Source organism: Nymphaea colorata, chromosome 2 (assembly GCF_008831285.2).
Source record: "Nymphaea colorata isolate Beijing-Zhang1983 chromosome 2, ASM883128v2, whole genome shotgun sequence".
NCBI lineage: Eukaryota > Viridiplantae > Streptophyta > Magnoliopsida > Nymphaeales > Nymphaeaceae > Nymphaea > Nymphaea colorata.
In genome coordinates, this window is record NC_045139.1 from 4591714 (window position 1) to 4616277 (window position 24564).

General features: G+C 38.2%; 1 protein-coding gene and 1 pseudogene across 2 annotated transcripts in view; both read right to left on the minus strand.

Annotated features, from left to right (window-relative positions):
• The window catches only part of LOC116247223 (protein DETOXIFICATION 12-like), a 76747-nt gene that overhangs the window by 34647 nt on the left and 17536 nt on the right, over positions 1-24564 (minus strand). The window lies entirely within an intron of this gene.
• Positions 1221-24002, minus strand: LOC116247651 (protein DETOXIFICATION 12-like; annotated as a pseudogene).

Below are 24564 nucleotides of genomic sequence, written 5' to 3' on the forward strand. Positions count from 1 at the left end.
AAAATGCTTTCAAAGGTAGGAAAAAGACCCATCTCCTGCAAAGGCAAAAAAATGAAAGGAAAAAAAGTTCACTTCCCCCTTACGCTTTGTTTAGTTGGAGGGAAAGGAGGGAAAAGAAGCGATGGAAAGGGAGGAAAGGGAAGAGAAAGGAATGAAATGGAAAAGAAATGAAAGAGTTGATTAAAAAGCTTGTTTGGATAGAAAGAAAGAAAATGAAAGAAAAGACTAAATAGCACATGGATTTAAAAATGATGATAAGGAAAGGAGGGGTAGTGTGAGAATAAAAAACTCTTCCACTTACCTTTCTTTCCTTTCCTTCTCAATCCACCCGATTTAATAGGGAAGAGATTTACACTATACAATCCCTCCCTTTCCTTTTCTTTCCTTCCCCTTGCAACAAACACGCTTTGATCCTTTCCCTCCTTTTTCCTCCTACCAAACAGGCCATTAAACTGACCAAAATATATATCTTTTCTTGAAGTATCGAAACTGCCCTTCTTGAAAAAATAGAATATAAGGTCCCTGTTAGGCACTGAAAAAAGAAAAGAAAGAACGTTGGACGTATTTTAGTTATTTTTTATAAATAATATACTTTTTTGGACTTTTGATTTTTCCATCGCCCTTTTTAGCATGTAAAAAGACTTTCTTTTTATTTTAATCAATGGTATTTTGGCCAGTAGACACCGTCATGTGCACACATTAGCTTCCCTCACTGTCATGTTGTTGAAGCACCTAAAATTTGACCACCATGTGGTACTGTCATGTCCACAATAAATTCCACATTGAATGAGACATGTTTGAGTTGGATGCCTATTTGAAACAAACCATCTGTTTACTGATAAGGTCAAATTTCAGTTTCGAAATTACGCCTGACCAATTACGGATTTCGTTTTATATTGTAGAGGACAACTGAAGGATTGATCCATTCAATCCGAAAGATCACATAATTATCTCGCTTACTCTCTGCAATCACGTCAGAAGTTAGAACTAAACCAGAAAGAAGATTTAGACGAAGCCACCAATCAAAAATACTTCCAGACCTTGAAAGAGCAAGGAAAATGACAATTTGGATCGATGATTGCAAAAATACAAACTGGAGTTACATACCCAATAGATTGTATGCCATCTGGCTGAATATTATATGTTCCTTCCCAACCAATATAAATGGTTTGGACTCCTGCAAAATTCCCTCAATCTCACTTATGGATCACAAATTTGTTATCAAGGAATGAGGGTGCAATATTCAACTGCTGCAACTTCAAGCAGCTTCATCATTGAAAGGTATGGGCTTGTCAAGCACTCTATCCCTTGCTTTGTCAGCCTGCAAAATTGACAGGTAATATTTGCTGCATTCTTAGCTATAGCTATCAAAGATTAACAGGGACCAAAAAAACCTACTGACCTGTCGTTGCCAATTAGTGGATCCTGTTATAAGAGAGAGTAGGATTGCTTGTACTGTAGCACCACACAGTATACCAATCCAGAGTCCAGTTCCTCCGAAATGAAAATGGAAGCCTAAAACAGAAGCGACTGGGATTCCCAACAGATAAAATGATCCAAGGTTGACATATGCACCAAGATCCTGCCACCCACATCCCCTTGCAACACCTACATACAGAAAAGAAGATGTGGGCATCTGTTGTTCAATTTAAAATGGACAACCAGTAGTCCAAATTATGTACAAACACTAAAGTTGTTAAATAGATGAAAAGAAAGCGCAGCTCATGATTCTACTTGGATGTTTAGATCTTTGTCTTCACATATTATAATCAAAGTATTTTCATCCCTCATTTTCATCAAAATATTCTCAGCATATATACATACATATATATGTACATAAGTGTGTGTATGTAGATATACATACATATATGTCTATCTATCTATATATAGATGGTTATATATATATATATATATATATACATAAATGGTTATATATTTACCAATGAAATTGACTCCATTAGTCACTCTAGAAAAAAGAAAAGAAAGAAGTTTCAAGATTGGTTTTTTGTCTATTATTAGGGAAAACTGCACCCACGTTGAGAGATTTTGTTACTGGTCTAGTGGTGGCTTATGTTTACTTCTGTTTGCAAAGGGTCGAGTCCCAAGAGAATTGAACACATGACCAGTCTTTATGCGAGTGCTGACCCAACAAACCACGTCAAACCCCCTAAGGTGCTTTGGCAAATGAATCACGGTATCAGTTTTCCATGAATCTGCCAGACAAATTGGGTAGATTCTTTTAACAATGAAACCTAGTGTTTCATGAATTTGTATTTATTTTGGAGTAGATTGATGCAACATTCACATGGTGTTCTATTTGCCAAACAACCCCCTAGGCACTTTTTGTAAAAAGAATGGTTTATAGCTGTTTCATAAACATGCTTCAAAAATTGAGGAGATTCATTGAACACTTGTGTCCCAATTTGTAGGACATATTCATCAAACATTTACAAGTTGTTATTGGTAATAAGAACATTTTGTAAGTGATTGATGAATCAGCCTCAAATATTAGATCAAATTCACGAAACACGAGTTTTAGTGGCTTATGAATCTGTCTTGAAACACTCATAAGGTGTTCGTACTGCCAAACTACCCTCCACGGGTCGGTTGGCAATCGTAACACTCATTGTATGTCTCATGAATGTGCTCTAAACATTGGTGTAGACTCATGGCATACTGTAACTAGAACTTTATAAATATGTTTCCATCTTTGAAAAAGATTCATATATACTCACTCACTGTTAACGAAAATGATGAAAACAGCCCAATGGCACTCTCCACAATAGAAAGTGGATCAACGGCTCTCTCCATAGAAGGTGATACTCTTGACGAAAAGAACACAACAACAATGAAGGAAACAAAGCATGATTTCCTATTGGAGATGACTATGAAAAGAAACAAAATCCTGTCGTTGAAAGAGATGTTGAACTCTCCAACGTCTAGAATCAATGTATAAAATCAAAGGCAGGAAATCTGTAAAAAATGAGAGTTGAAAAGTCAAAAATATAGAAGACCATCATTCCGTGGACGTAGATCAATATATGATCGAACCACGTAACTCGCTTTGCATTTTTGTCGTGTGTTAATTTCCTTCTTCGTTCTGGAAATACTTTTATGGTATCAGAGCCAGGTTACATCGTTGAGGATCAACTTCTGTCATGGCGTCTTCTTCAAACAACAAACGTGGAAATTAGATGGGCAATGGTATGGAAACTCCCTCTTTTTATTTACTGCAACACCCAAATCATTTGCAACTCTCTCTCGGCATCAAATTGAACACTGAAAATTATCTGGTATGGGAATCTCAATTCACACCCATACTCATGTCATGTGATCTGATGGGGTTCGTTGATGGAATGAAACCGGCACCAGAAAAATACAAGTCTGGCATGACAGAAATAAGCCAAGACTATCTCAATTGGCGACAAGATCAAATCCTTCTATGTTGGATCAAGTCGTCATTATCTGAAAATGTTCATGCTCAGATTATTGGATTGAAAACCTCGGCAGAGGTTTAGAATGCGTTGAAACATTCCTACGCCGCTCATTCGCGGTCCAGAGTTATGCAGTTGAAATCTCAGTTACAAGATTTGAAAAAGGGCAATATGTCCATGGATGCATATTTTCATAAAGTAAGGGTGACAGCGCATCAATTAGCTATAGCATCTAAACCTGTAGATGAAGATGATTTGGTTTTATACATTTTGAGAGGTCTGCCAGTTGAGCATCTTGCCTTCAAGATAAGCATGGAGACACGGAAGGAATCTGTTAGTCTTAACAAACTTTATGGCCTCCTACTTATGCAAGGAGCAAATCAAAAGGGTCATGATGATGAGTTTCTGCCTACTGCGAATAATGTTTTCAAGGGGCTCAATGTGTGACAACATACTTATCATGGTCGAGGAAAATTTGTATACAAAAACAGAAATTTTCAAGGCAAAGAAAGATCAATATGTCAGATTTGTGAGAAGACAGGGCATGTAGCTAAAAATTGCTATACCTACTTGAATCTCGTCAAGAACAAGAGCACAAATCCTCAAGCATTTCATGCTGGCATTGAAAACTCCTCAAATCAACCAGTTGGGGGTGACAATTGGTATCCCGATTCATGCGCAACCCACCACGTCGCCACTGATATAAACAAACTTTCTATACATTCAGACTATCGTGGGAGAGACACTCTAAAGGTTGGCGATGGAACATGTTTGTCTATACTCCACATTGGTTCATCCATGCTTACTAGAAATTTGATTTGAAATGATATATTACATGTTCCAAATATAACTAGAAACTTGCTCTCTGTTCAAAAATTTTGTAAGGATAATGATGTTTATATTGAGTTTCATCCTAACTCGTGTTTTGTTAAGGACCAAGCTGGGAAGGTACTGCAGCAAGGAATCAGCCAGAATGACCTCTACAAAATTAGTTTTGCAACAAATAAAGAGGCCATGTGTAGCGAACGAGCATCTTTGGAGACTTGGCATAAAAGACTTGGCCATCCTGCTTTTGTTACAGTTAGGCGTGTCATAAATGATTTTGATTTATGCTATGATAATTTGTTTCCTTCAACTTTATGTGAAGCATGTCATAAGGCAAAGAGTCATAAACTCCCATTTCAAGCTGTTTCTTACAAAGCACAAAAACCTCTTGAGATTGTCTACTCTAATGTTTGGGGACCTGCCCCAATCATGGGAACAAATGATTATCGTTATTATGTTATTTTTGTTGATGCATATTCTAGATATATATGGTTTTATTTGCTTAAGTTGAAATCTGATGTTAGGGCTGCTTTTAAATCCTTTAAAGCGCTCACTAAATATCATACAGGACACAAGATTAAATTCTTGCATTCTGATGGGGGTGGTGAGTACCAAAACCTACAACCATTCTTATCTGAGAATGACAGGACACCGAAAAAGCTGCCCACACACTCCCGAACAGAATGGGAATGCTGAAAGACAGCGTAGGCACATCGTTGAAACTGGCCTGTCTCTTCTAGCCGAAGCAAATATTCCCAAAAATTATTGGCCTTATGTTTTCAATTCTGCTATATATCTTATCAACCGCATGCCCACCAAATTTCTCAATTATCTTTCACCATTGGAAAAGTTATTTCAAAAAATCCAAGATTATAATTTTCTTAAAGTCCTCGGTTGTGAATGTTATCCCTACTTAAGACCCTATGTGAATCACAAACTTGATTTCAGATCTGAAAGATGTGTTTTTCGTGGGTATGCCTCTCAACACAAAGGTTACTACTACCTGAATTTAAAAAATAAAAGAATTTTTACCGCCCGCCATGTCGTTTTCAATGAAAAATCCTTTCCTTTCAAGGAAGAAAAGCTTAATGATCAACCTGCTTCTAGTGATCAACATCCACCTCAATTTGTTCCCATTTTCTCAAACGTCAACCACTCGAGAGACACCAATGATCATAGAAGTGATAATGAGGAGAACCATGCCACGTCCAACCCTCAACCAAGCCTTCCCAACCATGATGAGCAAGTCGATTTGATACAATCTAGCTCAAATGAGAGCCACCAAAACCAAGACCAACTTGAAAGTGCCGAACCTAGTAGTGGACCTACCAGAACCCATAGTATGATAACTCGTTCTCAAGCTGACCGGGTCCAACCTGAAAATATCAAGCCCATCATTGAGACTACTAGAACCCATAGCATGATAACACGATCTCAAGTTGGTATAGTTAAGCCCAACACTGGCTATACCACCTATGAAACCCACTCAGCTACCAAGTATCCTTTAGTCCTATCTACAACATCAAATTTGGCTTTTGAGACCGAGCCCAATACTCTTCAAGAAGCTCTCGCCTGTAGACAATGGAAAGAAGCTATGAAAAATGAACACCTCGCTCTTCTCAAAAATCAAACTTGGAGTCTTGTACCTATCTCTAGTGACAAACATATTGTAGGATGCAAATGGGTCTTCAAAATGAAACGAAGGGCTGATGGTTAGCTAGAAATGTATAAAGCAAGACTTGTAGCCAAGGGATATAGCCAAAAGGAAGGGATTGATTACACTGAAACCTTCAGCCCAGTAGTCAAACCAACAACCATTAGAATAATACTCACTATTGCTTTGAGTCACAGGTGGAAAATCAACCAACTGGATGTCCAAAATGCTTTTCTCCATGGAACACTAGAAGAAGAAGTCTACATGTCTCAACCACCCGAATTTGAGGATAAGAACTATTCCAATCACGTTTGCAAGCTTCACAAAGTGCTCTATGGCTTGAAGCAAGCCCCAAGAGCTTGGTTTTCACGTCTAAGTACTTTTCTTCATAAGATGGGTTTTCAAGGAGCCAAAACAGACACCTCGCTTTTCATCTACAAGGATACAAACACGGTCATGTACATTCTCATTTATGTGGACGACATCATATTGACAGGAAGTTCAGATATGCACATCCAAAACCTGATTGCCGCCTTCAAATCAGAATTTGCAATCAAAGATCTAGGAGATCTACACATCTTCTTGGGCATTGAAGCAAAACATTCTCCTCAAGGCTTGTTCTTATCTCAATAGAAATACATCTTGGAACTACTTAAGAAAACAAATATGGTGGGAGCAAAACCGATCTCTACAACCATGGCTACATCACCAACTTTGACAGCACACTCAGGTTTTTCCTTCCATGATCCAAGCCTATATAGAAGCATAGTTGGAGCTTTACTCTATGCTACAATGACGAGACCAGACATATCGTTTGCAGTGAACAAAGTTTGTCGATATATGCACAATCCAGCAAACATCCATTGGGCTGCCGTGAAACGAATATTAAGATATCTAAAGCAAACCTTTGATGATGGATTAAATCTAACGCCGTGTACGGAAATGGATATCTCAGCATACAGTGATGCTGATTGGGCTGGATGCCCGGATGACAGAAAATCCACTTGCGGCTATGCAATATTCCTTGAGGAAAATCTTGTCTCTTGGAGTTCAAAGAAGGAAAATGTAGTATCTCGCTCAAGTACTGAAGCAGAATACAGAGTCATCGCTAATGCAACAGCCGAAGTTACTTGGATCAAATTTCTATTGCAAGAACTTGGAATAAAATCATCCCGAGAACCAATTCTTTGGTGTGATAACATTGGAGCCACATATCTAGCATCACATCCAGTATATCATTATAGATGCAAGCATGTAGAAATCGATCTTCTCTTTGTTAGAGACAAGCTTGCAAAAGGAGAATTGGTCACAACCAAGGATCAAATTGCTGACATCTTGACCAAACCGTTATTAAAGTAGACACATGTAGCAATAACGCCAAAGTTAAAGGTCATCAAGTTCAATCTCAACCCTATCAAAGACAGGATGAGATTGATGAGGGGTGTTAACAAAAATGATGAAAACAGGCCAAAGACTCTCCACAATAGAAAATGGATCAACGGCTCTCTCCATACAAGGTGATACTCTTGACGAAAACAACACAACAACAATGAAGGAAACAAAACATGATTTCCTATTGGAGATGACTATGAAAAGAAACAAAATCCTGTCGTTGAAAGAGACGTTGAACCCTCCAACGTCTAGAATCAATGTATAAAATCAAAGGCAGGAAATCTGTAAAATATGAGAGTTGAAAAATAAAAAATATAGAAGACCATCATTCCGTGGATGTAGATAAATATATGATCGAACCACGTAACTCGCCTGGCATTTTTTTCGTGTGTTAATTTCCTTCTTCGTTCTGGAAATACTTTGACTCACAATTTACATGTTTCAATTTAAAAAATTTCAAGTTATACCCTTCCTTTTTCCAGCCATTTTTCAACGGGAAACGACTGCCATCACATAGAATGAAATAGCCAAAAGAAAGGTCAAACGCAGTGAAAAAGGACAGAGAAATGGAGTGGGTTTATCTTGTCGGAAAGTGTGGGGCAAGGTGCCCGTGAAACATTACTAAGGAGAGGGGACTGCATGTACATCGTTGAAAGAGCTATCAATGAATTATTAACAGCACACGAATTGAGTGAGTGGCTTGGGTCGTGTTGTATGCAGAAACGACCATTTCTCTTCTCAAGAGATCACCTCTAAAAATGAATCAAGAAAATTGAGCTATATGAAATCCCTTTGGGCCTTTGGGGTAAAGAAAAACCTGCGAGACTAAGAAATACTTCACAAAAATCTATGCACGACCTCCACGTACATGCAAAAACATGGAGAGAAGCTAAGGTCACAGATCCTGGCTATATCAATAGCAGGGTCATTCAAAACAATCTGTAGCTTTTGGGCATATAGAAGAACTTTCTGAAATTTGGGTTCTAACCTATGTCGCCCCCCACAGAAGCGTCTGATCGAACACAGCTAAGTCTTATTGTTTGAGATAACAATAATCACTTGCCATCTATGAGAGAAGATGAATAATATAATTTCTTGCAAAATCATTGTTTCTGACATGAGTAGGTCATCTGTGATGTTCTTCAAGTCGCTCCCACAAAAATTCTTTATATGAAACTCTGAAACCGTAAGCCAACTTGAGTCCATGTTTGAAAGCTACAGAGACAATGAGAACGTAAATGCAGCCTTCTCCAATTCTCGGACACTCTCCTACGATACATCGAGTTAAAATCCAAAACTTGATACTTTTGAACTCCGTATCATTATGGCCAGGGGCGGAGGGAGGTGAGGTGTCTAGGCCATGGCCTCACCCCAACGAATTGAAAAAAAAAATTACATTGAAAATTTTGAAAGTTTTTAGTTGCGCCATATAGTTTGGATTCAGGTTCAATTTGTCTCCATCCGGATCCAGAGGTTGGATCATTTTGCCCGCCCCTGAAAAAAATCCTGGCTCCGTCCCTCATTCTGGCTGGTCATGAGGCAGCTGTCCTCACAAACTTTCAGGACTCGGCGAAGTTCAACCTCCATTCCAACAGAATTCTGGCTTAGCATACACCGATCCTAACATTCATATACCCCAAATTACATAGCCAAACTGTATCCTCCAACTCCGTGAAAGCCACCCACATTTGAACCCTACATCGAACCATTTCCTAAAACCAGAAGCTATGTTGTATCATATGTTGACCTTTGTTCGGGTGTGAGTAGGAGCCACCACTCGAAGAAGACCCAAAAGCCCCTCCGTTTCATTTACCTCTGGGGTCTTGGGTTAACTGGTGGGCTTCGGTGGGCTATGATATACCTTCAACTTGCGTATCATGCTCCTTTTTTTAATGGTCCAAAGAAGTAACAAATACAGGAATCGAGCAAGCGATATACCTTCTATGCACCTGTCTGTTTGAAATAACACCTATAGGAATCAAACAGGTGATGCACCTTCTACACTTGCTTTCTCGAAATAACACCTACAAGAATCGAGCTGGTGATACACTTTTCACACGCTGCACGACCATTTAGGTATTAAGGTGCACATATTGTCCTATGTTGGAGACGAATTTTAGAAAAAAAGAAAAAAAAATCCATCTTCAAACCGACCTTTTGCTTATGATTTCAAAAGGAACCACTCGTTCTAATTTTCTTAACAGGGGACACATATTTCATAAAAATTGTAAAACAGGAGCCTAAATAAATTTCTGCTAACTTGGAAAACGAAAACTGTTAGCTAAAATAGTGAGATTACAATTTTGCCGTAACGTTGAATACGAAAATCGTTGCCTATGAAAAGAAAACTAAATTCAGGCTATTTTTTGACAATTTTTATTAAAAACACACCCTTCGTTAAGAATTAAAAAAAAAAACTCGCAAAGAAGTTGGTGCAATGGCTTGGGTATGACCAGTTCTCGGTAAAAGAGAAGATCATCAATATCAGAGGCGAAGTTAAGATTTTTTTTAGGGTCGGGCTAAACAGTCGAACCTCTAGATCCAAGTAAGGCCAAATTGAACCTGAATCCAAACAATACATGGCGCAACTAAATTTTTTAATTTTTTCAATATTTTTTTTTCAATTCGTTGGGGTGGGGCCATGACCCAAGCGCCCCCCCTCCTCTGATCGATGTGCAAGTTAAAGCATAAAAAAAGAAGCACTATGAAGCAGCAAAACAAGCTTGTAAAGAATTTGGCTCTTTGTTAGTCGTTTCAAGTTGAGAGAGAGTTGAATAGAATCGTTCATTTACTAAATCAACAAAAGAAAAGCAAGTTGTCGGTCGAAAAATCGAGCAAATTGATATTCTAATGAGGCAAATGAGAGATGAGCAGCTTTCGATATTCGATTGCACTTTTCGACTGGTATTCCCAACAAATAAAATGATCCAAAGTTTTGAACCGAACTTTGCCAATTTTCAAAATTTAATAGCATCAGATACATGATATTTGTTTAAAAATGAATCTGATTTGAATCTGTATCCAAATCTGATCGGATATTTATGTATATTTGAACCCGAATTTGATCAGATTTCTTAATTGAATATTAAATTTTTTTCCATATCCGATTTTTTTGGATCGGATATCTTATTCAAATCGAATATATTGACATTCCTAACCTTGTTTCAACTTATGTATTAATGATGTTTCTCTTTTTGCAGCACAGAGAGTTGACATTCCAAAAATTCCAAATGAAAACTGACCACTACCAATCCTACCTTCAATTCTACCTTGTTTGTACACCAACTCCCTAGATAGATGAGTTCTTTCACCATCCTCTCAAGTTTATTGTTTTCTATACCATCTCATATTTCAATTGTATAGACCACTGTCATCCGAATCGCTCGAGTCAAATAAGAAGTAACAAGTTGTTTCGATTTAGTGACATATATTCAAGAATGCCATGTGCTTATATTTTCCTAACTTTCAAATATTTTAAGAATGTTTTACTTTAACAAATTTTTAATATTTTCGATTATCTTTTCAAAAGAAGATCACTTTCTAACTTTGATTGCCAATCGACGACCGATTCAATTGTTTTTTCTTTTTTTGATAATGGGAACCAATAATTTCTGTCCCTTAAATAGAAACAAGATCATCTGAAAAAATGGAGGTAAGAGGGGAAATGAAAGTAGTGGATACAACATGATTAGGCATCAGGTTAAACTGAAAATTTATATATTCAAATGATTTAGGCATTGAAGAGAGTTATATCTTATATAGAACCCGATATCGTGAATGATATGAAAAATATTTCTTGGTTTCATTTATGGGTGATGAAGACCCATTTCCTATATTTAGGTATAAATATGGTTTTGTTGTATAGCAATATAATTCGGAATTTCCTTTGAGAAATTTGATTGAATTTCAATTAGAATTTAGAAGGATTCACATGTGATTTAAAAAAAAAAAATTAAGGAGTAATAAACCTGGATTTAGTGTACTTTAAATTTCATTTTCTTGATTGGCAAGCATAAGGGTATTAAATTAATTGAACCCCATATACATAATGATATATAAAAGATGCTGACTGGTAACGCTTGATACAGCCCAATAACTCAATATCTTTTTTGCTAAACATTTAATAAGGGAAGCACTAGAAAAAAAAAAAAGTTATACAAGCAGCTTGACAAATGGGTAAATAACAAATAACCTCCCAACTTTTATAGCCTAATAATTACGCATTCAATTTTTTCTTATAATTCTCAAATCGCTACCTCCAAATAAAAAATTCTCTTTAAAGGAGTAATTTACACAATTACCCATCTCAAAACAAAAAAAACAAAACTGTAAAAAGCAAAAGCTATAAGAAAAATAAAGAAAAAAGATTTTAAAAATCTGCCGGATGCCATATGTGCCTGCATGGATTTTTAAGAAGTCGATCACAAAAAAAACTATCGCGATAGGTAAATATAAATATACCTTATTTAATAAATTCCAATTTTCTGATTTAGCATGAGACTCACTTTAACCAATGATGTAATAGTTGCATGTCTAAAGATCTCCGATCCATCTTAGAAAGAACACAAAATTTCAAATACCAATCCCGCAGTTTCGTTTGGAAGGGCTTAAGTAGAAGATAGGGATCGACCTATGGATAGTCAATAAGGAAGGGTAGAAGACGCCAATGCTCCACATCATTCATCCAATACCAATCGGAATGATCACATCACTATTTCTCTCTCGATGCCTGCAGACAATTTGCCAATCAGAATTGCCTATTACATCTTATAGAACAAACGAAAGAGCACATGAACCAAGGATTCTCAAATTACAAATCTGAGTTTTATATCCATGCCAACATGCCATTTCTTTCTTCCTGATTAGAATAAATGGTTTGCACTTCAGATCCACATTTGCAGCATTATTTGTTCATTCCAGGTCCAGTAAGAGAAATAGTTTGAACTCCTTCAGATGCATTTTGCGAAGATCGAAACTATTTTTTTTTCTCTCTCTCATCTTACGATCACAAACTTGTATGGAATATACCAAAGGTTTATGTGAGGGTGCAATATGCAATTATTACAGCCTCAAACAGTTTAGTAATTGTTAACTGTAGGATTGTCAATCACTCTATCCCTTGAGTTGTCAACCTGAAAAAATTAGCAGTAATAGTTAAACCCTCTGGCCACAAAATAAGACAGACATCAAGCTAACAAAAATTCCAAAAACAGGGATTAAAAGCTGCACTCTTGCGATCAGCTAACCAAAGAAATTCATGAATGATGTGACACAACATTATTGACTAACAAGTAATACTACTGACCTGTTTTTGCCAGTCGGTAAGTGCTGTAATAATAGAGAGAAGAATTGTTTGTGCTGTGGAACCACATAATACACCCAACCAGTCCAATTGCTCCAAAATGAAAATAGAAGCCTAAAATGGCTGAAATTGGTAGTCCAAGCAGATAAAACACTCCAAGGTTGACATATGCCCCAAGATGCTGCCATCCGCATCCTCTCGCAACACCTGAATAGATGAAAAAGAGATCGGCATTTGGTGGCTAATAGTTTAAATTAGGTGCATCAGCCAAAATTACCGCTTTTAATAGATTGAAAAAGATGCCAAAACCTATAGCTTCAGAAGGTTTAAATCTTTTTCTTCACTTATTTTATTGAAAAAGCTGTACACCTGCAAAAAATTGAAAGTTCATAGTACTTCAGTTGAATCCAGTTTTAGGCTTCTTTTATACAATCTAAGAACAAATAACTAGTCCACTCTTTATGCAAGAAAATCTTTAGTTCAATCTGTATCTGTTTTGATTCTTCCTTTCAGCGGAGTGGGCATCCAGTTAAACCTAGGTAAGGCTTTTAATGCATCTTGCAGTACACGTCTTGCTTGACATTACCAACTTGATGCGATGACCTGAAAAAGGCACATGTTTTTATTCATGATTAGATCATGATCTGTTGTGTAGAGTTCCTCTCATGTAGATGCTGAAGTTCTCCACAAGTACCAGCCTTGAGGTGGTTTCCTTAACCCCATGAATTACGCAATTCATGAAGTGCATGTGTGACTGGAACTGGACTGTCTTTCATGCATGGCAAGCATGTCTAATTAATTCCCAAGCATTCGATTGGAGCATTCTCTTTAGGAGTAAATTGTCCAATCACAAAATCATTTAACCTGAGAGCACTCCTTGGATTGCATCCATGCATGATGACAGGGAAACTAAAGGCACCACCTTCGCAACATACAGGACGACTTCCTTGTCGCTGCTGTAAGCATATCCCAACAGATATCTGATGGCATACAGAGTCGTACTCACAATTAACATGTCTATGACAGCAAGCAATATAACAACGAAAACAGCTGACCGAGCTCTTCTTGACCATCCAGCTCCTAATTCATTTGAAATGCGAGTGCTGCAATAAAAGCAAACATATGAACATTAAAACGAATAAAATTTGATAACAAATCAATTTAAGCATATCTTAACTTCTTATATTAATGATAGAGGGTGAGAAGTGGACCTTGCAGCAGCACCAAGACCATATGGTATAGAATAAACCACATTCAGGGTGTAAACACTGTTTAGGAGCACAAATAGAAGTTATGTCAAAGAAATTTCTTGATCTTGAAAATGGAGACTAAAATGAGCCTCTAAAAGAAAGCAACTAAATTGTGGTTCCACTGATAAAACAGGGCATCTGTTATACACAGGAAAGACATGTAACAGTGCCATTTCTCATTCTATAATGTCACGAAAGACAATAAATCAGACCACAAATGTAATCTTCCTGGTTTCTTTGATAAGAACATCCCTCTCAAACAAATCAAAGCACTCTTAGGTTATTTACTTAAAATAGGAAAAGTAAACTGATCTGCTTCATAGCCAATGCAGTAACTGATTCAACAAGAGCTATGTGTGGTTTTTTAGCAGCCTTATTATTGGTTGAAGTTGATTTGGGTGATCTTAAGCATAAAATACATCTAAAGTATAGAACTGGTGTTCAAAAGAACCAAGTGCGGGTGTTTCCTTATTCAATCCATAGGGGATCTCTGTAACACATGTTCAAGTCACAGATATAATCCTTTAACTTTGAAGAGTGGAAATTTTGTTAGCTTAAGAAACCACCGAGCTATACATTAATGAAAATCTGCAGCACAATTTCTTTATACTTTATAGCAATAATTCATGCTACACATTGTACTCTAAAGAGAATGATAAAGCAGTGTTGTACGTATTGTACGATACAAGCCCGTATCGTACGATATGAGTGTATCGTATCGATTACATTTTACGATACGAACACCCCCCGTATCGTAAATGGAGGGTGTATCGGCCCTGTATCGCACGTATCGTGCGATATAGGGCCCGTATTGTACGATACGGGGCAATAAGCCCCTATCACACGATACGTGCTAATTTTTAAAAAGAGGCTCCCGACGCATCTTTTTCTTTAAAACGTCTGAGGGTTCTTCATTTGTAATGTGGGGATTGTGCATTCAAGGGGGGAGATCATCAAATTTCACCGTGAAAACATCGATTTTCACCATGAAATCAAAGATTAAAGGGTCATATTGTGCGTGGGTGGTTGATTTTCGTTGGGAGGAAAGAGGTTTTCTTCATTTCTTCTTCGTAAGGTTTGAAATCTCATGTTTTTACCATATATTCATAATTTTTTATCGTACAATCGTACATTGAAAGATTTGGAATGTTTTTCATTAAGTTTACCACAGGATTTCGTTTTTATTTTTTGAAGATATCGATCCTACATGGCAATGGTGCGAAAGGGTGAAGGGGAATAACCACTTGAAACTCAAATGTAGCTTTTGTGGGAATACATTTTCAGGAGGAATTAGTAAAATGAAACACTATTTGGCAGGACCTCCAAAGATGTGTCTCCTTGTGTTGGAGGACCAAACAAACCTTTGCCTTCATTTGTGCGTCAGTAATGTTTAGATATGTTTCATGTTTTACATCAAAAGAGGATACAAAAAGAAATTGAAGAGGCAGATGTAGGCTATAATGAGCCTTTGGAAGATGAAGAAAAGAGGAAGAAACTTATGAATGTGATGATAAAGATGATAGCAGTCTAAGAACAGATTTGAAAACCTCAAGATGTAGAGATCTTAGAGGAAAAAGGATCATGTAATCTAGCATAACGGGGAGGAAGAAAAGAGACACAACAAATACTAGGGCCAGGCGTGGTATGCGACCACATAGTGGTAGAGTTCCTACTGGTAGGTCTAGTGTTGGTTCTATTAAGAGTTTTTTCCCTTCATATGCTAGCCCAGGTGCTCAGCTGCAGATTCGTGCTGCTATGACATCTAAAGATATGCTATGTCATGCACAAAAGATGGTAGGTAAATGGTTTTATGATGCATATATTCCATTTAATGCATCTAATTCTTTTCAATTCCAAGCCATGGCAGATGCAATTGCTTCTATAGGTCCCAAATTCAAAATGCCATCATATCATCAGTTGAGGGGTAAAATTCTTCAGGATACAGTCAAAGAAGTGTCTAAACATTGCGATGAGTTGAAATTATGTTGGAAGGAAATAGGTTGCTTCATTATGTCAGATGGATGAACTGATACAAGGTCAAGAACACTTGTAAATTTTCTTGTTTATTACCCTAAAGGTACAATGTTCTTGAAATCTCTTGACTTATTTGATGTTCCTAAGATTGCTGAGATTTTGTTTAATGTTTTTGATAATGTCGTACAAGAAGTTGGACCTGCAAACAATGTATAGTTTATTACAGATAATGCTGCAAATTATAGAGCTGCAGGAGATTTGTTATTTCAAAAGTATAGTGCCACTCATTGTGTTAATCTAATCCTTCAAGATCTTAATGAGATGCATGATATGAAATCAGTCATTGACCAATGTCAAGAGGTAACAAAATATATCTATAATCATGTATATGTATTGAGTTTGATGAGAAAATTTACAAAAGGAGTTGAATTAATACGACCTGCACAAACTAGATTTGTCACAAATGTATTGACTGTGCAGAGTGTGGTGAAACAAAGAATTCCTTTGAGGCAGATGTTCGCTAGTGAAGAATGGGCTACATATCCACATGCTCATAAAAGAAATGCTTCTTTAGTTGTGGATATTGTGTTCAATAACGAATTTTGGGAATCATGTGTGAATCTATTGAAGGTTTGTGTTCCATTAGTTAAAGTTCTCAGGTTAGCTGACATCGAGGATAGACCTTCCATAAGGTACTTATATGAGGTTATGGATAAAGCAAAAGAGGCAATTCAAAACAATTTGAAAGGAAAGAAAAAGTTATATATGCCCATATGGAAGATTATAGATAAAAGGTGGACTAGACAGTTTCATCAACATCTTCATGCAGTAGCTTACTATCTAAATCCTGCAATTAGATTTTTTCCTACATTTAAGAAGGACAGAGAAGTCTTAGGTGGTTTATTGGATTGTATTAACGTGTTAGTGACAGATTCTAGAGAACAAGATGTTGTGCATAATGAGTTGGATCTATATGATACTCGTTTTCAAAACATGAGACAACATGTCGCCATTCGAGCCAGAACAACCATGCGTTGAGGTAAATACATAGAAATTTTTAATTTACTTTACATTTGTTACATTTGATTCTTTTAAAACTTTTACATTGATTTGTTATATTTTTGTTTAGATTTGTGGTGGAATATGTATGAGTTTGATTGTTCAAACCTAGCACGTTTTGCAATCAAAGTCCTCAACCAGACATGCAGTGTAAGTGGATGCGAAAGGAACTGGAGTGTGTTCCAACATATCCATAACAAAAAAAGGAATAGACTCGAACATAAAAGGTTGAATGCCCTTGTCTTTGTTCGATATAATATGAGGTTGAAACAAAGGTAATATAGACATATAACTTAATTTTTACATTTTTTGTACAATATATTTATATGAAATTATATATTAACATGTTTTCTCTTATTTAACGTAGAGAATAGAAAAATCATTAGCAAGGAAGCATACATCTCAGTTTGATCCTATCAGCTTGAAAAATTTTAACGATCTAGAGCCATGGGTTGAGGAAGAACCAAGTACAATATTTGATGATGAAGATCTTGAATGCTTCAACCTTAAAGTTGAAGCAACAGAAGGCTTTGTTGATGAAGGAGAGTCTGATACTGTCACTGCTGGTGCTGAATATGTTGGTGAGGATCTTCCAATTCTTTACGATGAAGATGAAGATGATGAAGATTATGAATGATGAATCATCAATGAGAGTCAAGTCAAGAGTGCTTTCATTTTATATATATCGAACGACTTAAGAGTTATGAATCTATGGTTGTTGAATACTTGAATGTTTTATCAGTTTATTGCTTATGCTTTCTTGAATGATATTGTTATGAATTTTGATGTCATTGAATGATGAACGCGTAAGTTTATAGCAATAATAAGTCTATCACTATCTCAAACATGTTTTCTATGAAGAATTATTATTTTAATTTTTTCTGATTTTTTATGAATTTTCTGATTTTTTTTTAAATTTTTCTGATTTATTAATAATTTTTAAAAAAATTTACGATGCGGTTATGATACGTTACGATACAGCGTATTTCAAAGCTCGACCGATACGGCTTACGATACACGTTTTACAACATTGGGATAAAGTGATGTAAGGCACCTGAGGCTGTGATTATTAGTAATGATATTCAAAATAAAATAGCTCATGGATGAAAGCCTGGGGAATGAAGCCATACCAAATTGAAAGAACTGAAGCGTGCACCTTAGGATCAGGTAAAAGTGCGGAAAGCAATATCAGCAGTTCAATTATCCAGTATTCCAGACTGTATCGAAGCAAACGCCAGCCAATAAAAAAAAAAAAAGTCTAAAATGAAATGACATAAGAAAGTTGATGAAGAAAACAAATAGAAAGAATGCACTGAGAGTAATCCAATAAAAAATTTTACCAAATCATGACTGCAATAGACTGGGGCAACAAGCCGGGCCGGGTCAGCCCGACCCGGTAAAACCCGGCCCGGGCCCAAAACTCGGCCCGGGCCTGGACCGATAGCCTGGGTCCCGACCCAGCCCGGGCCGATAGCCCGGGTCCCGGCCCGGCCCGTTTGGTAATAAAAAATATTTTTTAATTATAAAATAATTTTTTTGTAATATAAAATATATTTTTAATAATAAAATACATATTATAAAATTTAAAAAAAATTAAAAAATATTTTTTAATTATAAACGGGCCGTTTTCTTTGCCCGAACCCGGACCCGGACCCGAACGCAGGCCCGGAGAGCCGGGCTGTTTTCTCGGCCTGGACCCGGACCCGACCGGGCCGGGTACTGGGTACCCTATGGATACCCGGCCCATTGCCCAGGTCTAAGTGCAGATGGAAGTGCATGACGAAGGAAGTTTTGTATCCCATGAAAGGCCTCCGTTGTGAATAGAGAAATTGTCTTCTTACATGCATATGAAACTTTGGTATGTAGTGCTAATATAACCAAGTTCATCCAATAGGAGAGACTGACAGAAATAGCTGCTCCAATGTGTCCTATCCTAAATTTAAAGACCAACAGCCAACAAACAAGAACATGGAAGCAGAGAGTCACAACAGCACCAAACAGCAATGGCAATACTACACTCTGTGACTACAGAAACTTTACTAATGGTAGCAAAAGAGCAGCACCAAAAAGTCCTGGGATCAAGAAGACAGCATATTTGCCTGCTTCATGGGCAATCGCACGGTCTTGCCCTATCAAAATGAGGAGTTTCTTCATGTAGAACCATAAAAGAGTTATTGGGATGCAGACAAGCAGGAGGGTTACTATAGCCTTTTGTGTATATACTCCCACCTTTTGGTACTGTTCTGTCCCATATGCTTGACCACGTAATGTCTCCAAGGCACTTGCCATTCCAAGCTGTTGACGCCAAATGATACCAACCAGTCAGAGTTACAAGCTTACAGTGAAGCAAGCCGCTTCTACATATTGTAACGAAGCCATTGCTAGAAGTATCTTATGATAAATGAAAATGAATCAAATTTTTTTCTTTGTTGATTCTCAACTTTTGTCGTTGTTTTAAGCTTTGTTTTGAGTTTCTTTGGTGAAGAATAGGAGATGCATTTAGCAGCAAATATAGGGATATGACCATTTCTTTGAAGTTTCTAATATGAATTTAACAATGGAAATGTCAACAATGATTATGTGCCTGTGATACAGGACTTTGCCAATCATTCCCTTCCAAAGATCAGAAAATAAATTGCACGTCTAAATTCAATGATATATCATACATCTAAGCCATCTGGAGTGCAAGGGGCTGCCGTATGCTGCAATTTGTTTATTTTCTAGACCACCACTCCTATAGAAAACCATTTTGACTCCGCCAGAAGATGAGCAGATTAGATAATCCGCCAAATCATTTCCACAAGGAGACTAACTGATGCAAGAAGAATTAAGATTAACTGATCTTAATCCAACTGCATCCACAACTAAGCTAATAACTATGCTTAACACTAACTATAACTTGGGAAAGAGAAGAATAGGAGAGAAAAACGACAAACTATTTCTTTAAGCAAACGACTATACTAAGAGAGAAAACTAAAAGGGATTGCATTTCTAAATCACCCTCCTACAAAATGAACCAATGTCCCCCTTTTATAGAGAAAGGGATGGATTGTGGATCTGGAACCATTTACAAGTATTGAAAATTTAACTAGATCCAATTATAAGATGTGGTTACGCTTTCATCTTGTATGAGACTCCCCTAGTTGGAAAAGGGTCGCTCTCGACGAGTTTAAATTTTCATTATGCCAAAATGATTCTTCACCTTAGAGGGTTTGAATAAGGTTTTGATCTGCTGAACAAAAGGACCTGCCGCCTGCGTATTATAAAGTGGTGGTTTGCTCATTATCTTCTTATGATGATCAAGGTGGCAGCTTCAATGGTGGCTTTGGAGAAGGAATGCAAGCTTGGACATGATTTCTGGGCATCCCCAAATCAGATCCATTCTCAAATGATGGAAGGAACTGGGTCCGATCTAGGTTAGGAGACAACATCATATCCAAACCGGGTTGAAAAGAGGTGGTTATGTTGCCTAGACCCGGATTCGAACGCATATTCCCGGGAATCGGGCGATACGGTCCGAATGGGGACCACAACCCGAATCGGTTTGAACCGGTCTCACGAGAGACCAGTTCGACCTATCGGGCCTCTCGAAAGGATTCGAGAGGTCGGGATCGGGGTTCCCCTTTCCGCCTCAGGCAGAGAGGGGAAATCACCGGCGGAGGGTGGGGCGGCCACTGCCCCCCTCCCACGATGATGGTGGGTGGACAGCGGTGGCGGGCGACCCCCCCCCCCCCCCCCCCCCCCCCCAGTTCTCGTACTTCGGCGGCTGGCAGAGCGACAGACAGCGGCCGGTAGGACAGAGGCACCTCCAATTTTTGCCTCCAGGTTGCAGAAGTGCTGGCGGCATTTAGGGATGTCAACGGATCGGATTCGGATTGGATACATCTTCAACCATATCCGTTTTTTCGGATAGTCATATATTCGAATTCGAATTCGGACAAAGCAAAGTCATATCCGAATCCGAAATCCGATTTTACAATCCGAATCCGATTTTTATATTTATATCCGAATCCGAATCCGAATTTTGAACCGAATTTTGCCATTTTTCAAGCATTAGATGGAGGATATTTGTCTAAAACTGAATCCGATCCGAATCCGTATCCGAATCCAATTCGATATTCATGTATATCCGAATCTGAATCCGAATCCGAATCCGATCGGATGTCATTTATTAAATCCGAATCCGATCCGATTTCTTAATCGGATATTAAATTTTTATCCATATCGGTTTTTTTCGGATCAAATGGGTCTGATATCCTATCCAAACCGGATATATTGACATCCCTAGCGGCATTCCCTGCACCGCCATCATCCTCGCGGCGTTCCCTGCACCTTGTTTTCTGCGTGTCTTTTTTCTTTTTTGCTTTCTTCTTCCATTGTTAGGGTTTCTTGCATTCGAGGAAGCTGGATGGCGCAAGAGGGCAGAGAGTACCAGAATGAGAGGGAGCTCCTGTTCAGAGTACAAGATAACTGCCGTGCTTCACCTGGTCCACCCAACGTGATGGGAAGACCTGTCGCTGCCAACGCTCCCTTCGCCGGACACGGCGCCTTCGTCTGCTCACCGGTGGGCAGACCAACAAGGGCCGAGATTTCTGCCTAATGATGTCAGGAGGATGTGGCGGGGAGCCTTGGCGTCGGATTTGGTATGCCTGCCACCAACTGAGCTTCGACGGGAACTGATGCATAATCCTGATTTCAGATTTCCCCAAAAACCATGGCGCCTCTCTGAAAGGGATCCCGTGACTGCTCGCTTCCTTCAACTTCCGATGGGAAGATGGCATGACTGTGGTTCACACTAGTAAGCAGGTGAGAAACTCTGTGCTTTCTGCAAAATTGAACAAAACATCCCCTTGAATTCGTCCCTAAACTCATCAAACCTTTGATCGATGAGATCTAAGATCTGTTGCACTCGTTCTTCCATTAACCGTAGAATTTTGCTTCTTTCTAAACCCTGCTCTGATAAATTGATGCAAAAAAATTAAGATTAAGGGCTTGTTTGGTAGGAGGGAAAGGGTGGGAAAGTGAGGGATTGAGCAATTGGTTAGTTAATTAGAAAGGAGGGAAAGAGATGGAAATGGGCAAAAGGTGTTTGGCTGCAAGGAGAGGGAAAGGAAAGGAAAGAAAATGATTGTTTAGTGTAAATTTCTTGCCTCCCAAATCCGACGAATTGAGAAGGAAAGAAAAGAAATGTAATTGGAAGAATTTTTTATTCTCACACTACCTCTTCCTTCCCTTTCTATTCAAACAAACTTTTTAATCAATTCTTTCCATTCTTTTCCATTCCATTCTTTTCCCTTTCCTTCCCTTTCTCTTCCCTTCCCTTCTCATTCCCTTCCTTTCCATCCCTTCCTTTCCCTCCAACCAAACAAAGCGATCTTAATCCAACTGCATCCACAACTAAACTAATAACTATGTTTAACCCTAACTATAACTTGGGAAAGAAAAGAACAGGAGAAAAAAACAGCAAACTATTTCTTTAAGCAAACGATTATATTAATTGGAAGAAGAGAGAAAACTAAAAGGGATTGCATTTCTGATTCACCCTCCTACAAAATGAACCAATGTTTCCTTTATTATAGAGAAGGGATGGATTGTGGATCTGAATCCATTTACAAGAAAATTTAACTAGATCCAATTATAAGATGTGGCATCTTCCATCACTAACGATCTCCCCCATCCATTTTTCTAGCTAGCATTAACTAACAACTTTTGTTGGGCCTCATTACAATCATTAAAAATGGTTCGACTAAACAAAACTGATCTAAGGAAGTAAGATCCTTCTTCAAAAAAAGAGTTTTTGCAAATGATCTTAGCCTCTGTCACTGTCAGGCGGTCACCATTATCCTATACAGTATGAATAGTTTAAGTCTGCATCTGATACCATTACTATAGCAGAGCACATCCAAACTTGATGAATCTGAACTAGTAAAGTAGAAGAAATCCAACAATCAACATGATTTTGACAAAAGTTGGGATTTTGCCTTTGGAATCTTGTAACGCTTGCTGTATATCTAGCTATTTCAGGCTATTGATCTGAGTTGTTTTTCTATTTTTCACGGAATCAGTATCTGACCTGCAAACCCAATTAGATGAACTCAGTAAGGTCATACTAAATCCAAAACCTTGACAGCCATAAGCATGAAACGGGAGGACTACACCATGGTCACTGTTTTCTGTAATTGAGGCACCAAAGGGAGTCTTAAAATGAAAAAAAGGTAGTACTAAAAAATCCATATAGATGACAAACCACCACAGTGGTGTTCTGGAGCCTTTCTAATGGCTCAAGAGCAAATATTCTAATTAAATCATCTATAAGCGGTTCTTGTGGCTGCTTACAAGGACGATGTAGCCGGTGATATTGCAGAGGGAGGAGGAGATGGAGGCGCTGGAGAGATAGAGGCTTCCGAGGTGGCCGACCATCATAAGGGAGACGGCCTGCAGCAGGAACTGGACCATGGTGACGAGAGCCAGGGGAAGCGCCGTTACAACTTGTCTTCTCGCCTCCTCTACCACCAAACCCCAGCACAGCCAGTCAGTTGCACCTCTTCCTCCCACCCTTGATACTTCTGCCTCGGACGCCCCCTTCACCAACAAGCTCTCTCCCATTGAAACATGTTCTTCCGTCGCTCCCCAACTGCACAAATTCTCTCGCTCTCGTTAGAAGGAGGAAAGTAAGATGTGGTAGTACTCTTTCTGACTGTATCTCTCTACAAACCATATAGGACGAGAGAGGAAGACGTGGATGACAACCGTGACCACCGTATCTTATTCGATGAGAGACGAAAGGGCAAAGAGACCACTGTAGAAAGGGGTGGAATGCTAGTTAACAAACAGTAGCAACAGCAGAATGCAAAGCATAACAGGTGCAAAGGAAGACGAGACGGCCACCCGGGCCCCTCCATAACTCCATTTCCACCAGGCAGATGCTTGGTGTTGATGCCGAAACAGAATTTGGAAAGGCGGCCTCGGCCGTGCATCACTCTCATTCTCTGTATTTTTTTCTTTTCAATTGCACACATCCCCATCTTCATTTTGAGTGGCCATTGATAACACCCCAAATCAGTGGGATTCCAGAAAGATACTTCAGAAGCATATGTATAAGGTGTTCTACCGTCTTTATTGAAGAAAGTCGTTTTTTAAAAGTTTGAGTTAAAGTTTTAAATGGTAACGTCCTTGACTTTTGTAGGTCTCATTGAGACGGGAGGATCACCTCTTGCTCACCTAAAAAAATTTTGAGTTCAATTTTTTAAATGCAATCAAGTTAGCATAGGATCTAAAATTTTCAGTTAAACAAAAGAAATCAAAACTTAAGCACATTGTTATCGAAACTTGAGAGTATTTCTATTGCACCTAAAATGTTGGCAGAGGTCATTTGGCTTGAAGAGAAACATTATTATTAGAGATTCATACTTGCATTGGTGCGGTGTAATGTCAAATATATTGGTTCCACCTCCTTCACATAAGAATGTGGGCGGCTAATAAGGCTAGATCAGCTGATATCAGTCAATATGTACAACAAAAATAGGTAGTCACAACGCCCTAAGGGCTAGCGCGAGCCAGGAAAGAAAAACAAACCAAGAGTACACCAAAGGAAATGAACCAAAACTACAGTGAACGAGCTAAAAGAGACAAAATATCATGAGCAGGTTGTTGTTGCAGAATGTGAAGACTATC